Consider the following 5,842-nt stretch of genomic DNA (forward strand, 5'->3'; position numbering starts at 1 on the left):
CCTCGAGTTGATGTTTTGCTACTATCTAGTGCTAAGGGGGCGCGGCCTCCTCAGGCCCGCGTGATTCCCTCTCAGGGAGGATAAAAGCACCAGTACGAATTTGGGGAGGAGACCCTGGGGAAAAACTGGATTTTAACAGAGAAATAGGATGATCCCACTACTCGGAATTTCAGAAATTGTCCCTTTTAAACTGTTTTTTCCCTCCTCGAGTTGATGTTTTGCTACTATCTAGTGCTAAGGGGGCGCGGCCTCCTCAGGCCCGCGTGGTTCCGCTCAGGGAGAATAAAAGCACCAGTACAAATTTAGGAACGAGACCCCGGGGAAAAACTTGATTTTAACAGAGAAATAGGATGATCCCACTACTGGGAATTTCATAAATTGTCCCTTTTTAATCATCAGCTGTAGGAACAGCCACAAGGATGTTTTTATATCCTGGGAATGCTGTGTCCAGGTCCTGGGACAGGAGGGATGTGGAGCTCCTGGAGCACCTCCAACAAAGATGAGGAAGGGCCTGGAGCATCTCCCTGGCCATGAAAGGCTGAGGGAGATGGGGCTGCTCAGCCTGGGGAGGAGATAAATGAGAGGGAGCCTCGTCCCTGGGTGTCCCTGGGTGTCCCTGTGTGCAGGGAGGGCTCAGGGCAGGGCCAGGACATGAGGAAGAATTTCTGCCCTGGGCAGTGCCCAGCCCTGAGGCTGTGGAGTCTCCTCTCCGGGATATTCCAGAACAGTCTGGACACACTCCCGTGCCCTGTGCTCTGGGATGGCCCTGCTGGAGGTGGCACCAGTGACCCAGCCTGACCCATCCTGGGGTTCTGAGAGTCTGCAGATCTGGGGTTCTGTGCGGGTCTGAGCCTGGGATTCTGTGTCTGCCCGAGTCCGTGGCTCTGTGATTCCTTCATTCTGCGGTTCTGTAATGCCGTGAGTCTCTGATTCTGTAGTTCTGGGATTTTTGTGAGACTGCAATTCCATGATTCCGTGTTTCTGTGAGTCTGTGATTCCATGATTCCATCATTCTGCAGTTCTGGGATTCTGGGAGTCTGATTCCATGGTTTTGTGATCCTGACTCTGTGAGGTTCTGTGATTCAGTGATTCCATGGTTTTGTGATTCTGACTGTGACTGAAATTCCATCATCCACAGTACCACATCGTGCACTTCTGACACTCTGTGACTCTCTGACGCTGTGATTTAGTGATCCCGCGATTCCCTGATTCATCGATTCCTCGATTCCCTGATTCCTTGATTGATTCCTTGATTGATTCCTTAATTGATTCCTTGATTGATCCCTTGATCCACGCGACTCTGCCTTCACCCCACACCACAACTTTCCACAAACACCATCCAGCCGAGCATCTCAACGTGGGCGTCTCGAGCAGGGGGACCGGGGGACCCTAAACTCCCTCCCCAAACCCGGGGGGACCCCCAGAACCCCCCAAAACCCGGGATTTTCCCCCAAAACCCCGGGGTGGGGGGGGCGGTCCCCTCCGTGCGGTTTTAGCGCCCCCTGCTGGCTGACGGCTGAACGACACTCCCCTTTTGCCGCGCTACGCTTTACGGCGCCTTCGCGACGGCGCGGGGCGGTGTTGCTTTACGGCAGCGCCAGGCCGCGGGATCCGCCGGGATGAAGCAGAAAAGGAAACATGGGAAAGGTAAAAAAAATTAAAAACAAACCTGAGGGGCTGGAGCGCGTCCGGGAGAGGGAATGGCTCCGGGACACGGGCGGCTGAGGTGGAGAAAAGGAGTCTGAGGGGCCGTTCTGGCTGTGCACAGCTCCGGACAGGCGGGGACGGGGTGAGGGGGAACCGCCACAGGCTGGGCCAGGCGAGGGTTAAACCGAAAAACAGCAGAGATTTCCTCCCTAAAAGGACTGTCCAGCCCTAGCACAGCTCCGAGGTGGAGTTTTTACCCCTCAGGGATTGAAAATACCTCTCAGGGATTGAAAATCGCGCTGGGAATGGCTGGGAATGACGGGCGGGGACGGGATGAGGGGAAACCGTCCCTCAGGGATTTAAAATCGCGCTGGTGCACGGGAATGGCTGGGAATGACGGGCGGGGACGGGATGAGGGGAAACCGCCTCAGGCTGGGCCAGGGGAAGTTTTTAAATTGTAAAACAGGAGACATTTCCTCCCTAAAAGGACTCTCCAGCCCTGGCACAGCTCCGAGGTGGAGTTTTTACCCCTCAGGGATTGAAAATCGCGCTGGTGCACGGCAGTGGCTGGGAATGACGGGCGGGGACGGGGTGAGGGGAACGGCCTCAGGCTGGGCCAGGGGAGGTTTAAACCGAAAAACAGCAGACATTTCCCTCCTTAAAAGTTTGTCCAGCCCTGGCACAGCTCCGAGGTGGAGTTTTTATCCCTCAGGGATTGAAAATCGTGCTGGTGCGCGGGAATGGCTGGGAATGACGGGCGGGGACGGGATGAGGGGAACCGCCTCAGGCTGGGCCAGGGGAGGTTCTTAAACTGAAAAACAGGAGAGATTTACTCCCTAAAAGGTCTGTCCAGCCCTGGCACAGCTCCGAGGTGGAGTTTTTACCCCTCAAGGTGGAGTTTTTACCCCTCAAGGTGCAGTTTTTACCGCTCAGGGATTGAAAATCCCGCTGGGTGCGCGGGAATGGCTGGGAATGACAGGTGGGGACGGGGTGAGGGGGGACGGCCTCAGGCTGGGCCAGGGGAGGTTTTTAAATTGTAAAACAGGAGAGATGTCCTCCCTAAAAGGTCTGTCCAGCCCTGGCACAGCTCCGAGGCGGAGTTTTTATCCCTCAGGGATTGAAAATACCCCTCAGGGATTGAAAATACCCCTCAGGGATTGAGAACCGCGCTGGTGCACGGCAGTGGCTGGGGATGTTTGGCTCCGCGCTCCTTCCCAGCCCGGCCGCTCCCGGGAGGGGCATTGAAAACCGCGCTGGTGCACAGCAGTGGCTGGGGATGTTTGGCTCCGCGCTCCTTCCCAGCCCGGCCGCTCCCGGGCAGGACGATCTCTGATTTTCCCCTTTTTCCCCATTTTTCTCCGTTTTTCCCCGTTTCGGCGGGCAGGGGAGCCGAGCCAGGCGGAGCTGATGGTGATGAGCATCGCGGAGATCATCCGGCAGCTGCTGGAGGCGCACGAGCAGGGCCGGGACCTGGATCTCAACAAGTGAGTGAGGGAGGGAGTGAGTGAGGGAGGGAGTGAGTGAGTGAGGGAGGGAGGGAGTGAATGAGTGAGGGAGTGAGTGTGAGTGAGTGAATGAGTGAGTGAGTGAGGGAGTGAGGGAGTGAGTGAGTGTGAGTGAGTGAGGGAGTGAGTGAGTGAGTGAGTGAGTGAGTGAGTGAGTGAGTGCCCCGGGGCATCGGCACGGCCCGGCTCCCGGATTCACAGCGTCTTAACAGCGTCCTCACAGCGTCTTCACAGCATCCTCACAGCATCCTCACAGCGTCTTAACAGCGTCCTCACAGCGTCTTCACAGCATCCTCACAGCATCCTCACAGCATCCTCACAGCATCCTCACAGCATCCTCACAGCATCCTCACAGCATCCTCACACCATCCTCACACCATCCTCACACCATCCTCACAGCATCCTCACACCACCTTCACAGCATCCTCACACCACCTTCACAGCATCCTCACAGCATCCTCACAGCATCCTCACAGCATCTTCACAGCGTCTTCACAGCGTCTTCACAGCATCCTCAGCCATCCTCACACCATCCTCACACCATCTTCACACCATCTTCACGCCATTTTCTGCTCATAAATCAGCCAAAATCGGTCACTTCTGGGCTGAGCCTGGAGTGGGTGGCATTTTCTGAAAAACTCCCATAAACTTGCATTGCCTTTTTTCCTTCCTTTTTTTTTCTTCCTTTTTCCTTTTCCTTTTTTTCTTCCTTTTTTCCTTCCTTTTCCCCCCCTTTTTTCCTTCCTTTTTTTCCCTTTTTTCTTCCTTTTTTCTTCCTTTTTTCTTCCTTTTTTTCTTCCTTTTTTTCCTTCCTTTTTTTCCTTTTTTCTTCTTTTTTTCTTCCTTTTTTTTTCTTTTTTCTTCCTTTTTTTCCTCCCTTTTTTCTTCCTTTTTTTTCTTCCTTTTTTTCTCCTTTTTTTCTTCCTTTTTTTCCTTCCTTTTTTCTTCCTTTTTTCTTCCTTTTTTTCCCTTCCTTTTTTTCCTTCCTTTTTTTCCTTCCTTTTTTTCCTTCCTTTTTTTCCTTCCTTTTTTTCCTTCCTTTTTTTCCTTCCTTTTTTTCCTTCCTTTTTTTCCTTCCTTTTTTTCCTTCCTTTTTTTCCTTCCTTTTTTTCCTTCCTTTTTTTCCTTCCTTTTTTCTTCCTTTTTTCTTCCTTCTTTTTTTCTTCGTTTTTTTCTTCCTTTTTTTATCCTTTTTTTCTTCCTTTTTTCTTTCTTCTTTTTTTCTTCCTTTTTTTTCTTCCTTTTTTCCTTTTTTCTCCCTTTTTTTCTTCCTTTTTTCCTTCCTTTTTTTCCCTTTTTTTCTTCCTTTTTTCTTCCTTTTTTCTTCCTTTTTTTCTTCCTTTTTTTTCTTCCTTTTTTTCCTTTTTTCTTCTTTTTTTCTTCCTTTTTTTTTCTTTTTTCTTCCTTTTTTTCCTCCCTTTTTTCTTCCTTTTTTTTCTTCCTTTTTTTCTCCTTTTTTTCTTCCTTTTTTTCCTTCCTTTTTTTCCTTCCTTTTTTTTCTCCCTTTTTTCTCCCTTTTTTCTTCCTTTTTTCTTTCTTTTTTCTTCCTTTTTTTCCTTCCTTTTTTTCCTTCCTTTTTTTCCTTCCTTTTTTTCCTTCCTTTTTTTCCTTCCTTTTTTCTTCCTTTTTTCTTCCTTCTTTTTTTCTTCGTTTTTTTCTTCCTTTTTTTATCCTTTTTTTCTTCCTTTTTTCTTTCTTCTTTTTTTCTTCCTTTTTTTTCTTCCTTTTTTCCTTTTTTCTCCCTTTTTTTCTTCCTTTTTTCCTTCCTTTTTTTCCCTTTTTTTCTTCCTTTTTTCTTCCTTTTTTCCTTCCTTTTTTCTTCCTTTTTTCTTCCTTTTTTTCTTCCTTTTTTCCTTCCTTTTTCCCCCTTTTTTCTTCCTTTTTTTCTTCCTTTTTTTTCTTCCTTTTTTCCTTTTTTCTTCCTTTTTTTCTTCCTTTTTTTTCTTCCTTTTTTTCTTCCTTTTTTTTCCTTCCCAACTTTTTCCTCCCCTTCCTCCCTAGTCCCAAACCCATCAGGAAAAGGAGACATTAATACAGAAATAATATTAAATCAGGTTTTTTCAGCAGTGTGTCACACCCAGATTTGTGTACAGAAACTTCTTTGTTCTGCAGATTTGTGAAGTAAGAAAACCTGAATTTGTTGTTTACAGAAACTTTTTCTTTCTTTATTTATGTAGAATAAGAAAGCCCAAATTGGGTATTTATAGAATTTTTTCCTCCTTTTTTATGTGGAGGAAGAAAATCTGAATTTGTTCTTTATAAGAATTTATTTTTCCTTTATGTGGAGTAAGAAATCCTGAATTTGTTCTTTGTAGAAATTCCTTTTTTTTTAATTTATTTGGAGTAAAAAAACCTGAATTTTTTGTTTACAGAAATTTCTTCCTCTTATTGTTTACTGAATTTCTTCCTCTTAATTTAAGCGGAGTAAGAAAAGCTGAATTTTTGTTTGCAGAAACTTTTTCCTTCTTTATGTGGAGTAAAAAAACCCCAAATTTTTATTTATAGACATTTTTTCTTCCTTTTTTATTAGGAGTAATAAAACCTGAATTTATTGTTTACAGAAATTTCCTCCTTCTTTATTTATTTAAGTAGAATAAGAAATTGTGAATTTCTTATTTACAGAAATTTCTTTCTCTTATATTTATTGGGAGTAAGAAAACCTGAATTTGTTCTTTACAGAAATTCCTTCT

The 5,842-nt window shown here is 46.3% G+C and overlaps 1 long non-coding RNA gene across 1 annotated transcript in view; it reads left to right on the forward strand.

Annotated features, from left to right (window-relative positions):
• Window positions 1-1,569: 1,569 nt before the first annotated feature.
• Window positions 1,570-5,842, forward strand: part of LOC120513728 — a 5,163-nt gene continuing 890 nt past the window's right edge. The window contains exons 1-2 of the long non-coding RNA XR_005630336.1: window positions 1,570-1,647; window positions 3,032-3,131. This is a non-coding gene — a long non-coding RNA (uncharacterized LOC120513728). The remainder of the gene's footprint in view (window positions 1,648-3,031; window positions 3,132-5,842) is intronic.

This window comes from Passer montanus, unplaced genomic scaffold (assembly GCF_014805655.1).
Source record: "Passer montanus isolate IOZ18808 unplaced genomic scaffold, ASM1480565v1 scaffold866, whole genome shotgun sequence".
In the NCBI taxonomy this organism is placed as follows: Eukaryota; Metazoa; Chordata; class Aves; order Passeriformes; family Passeridae; genus Passer; species Passer montanus.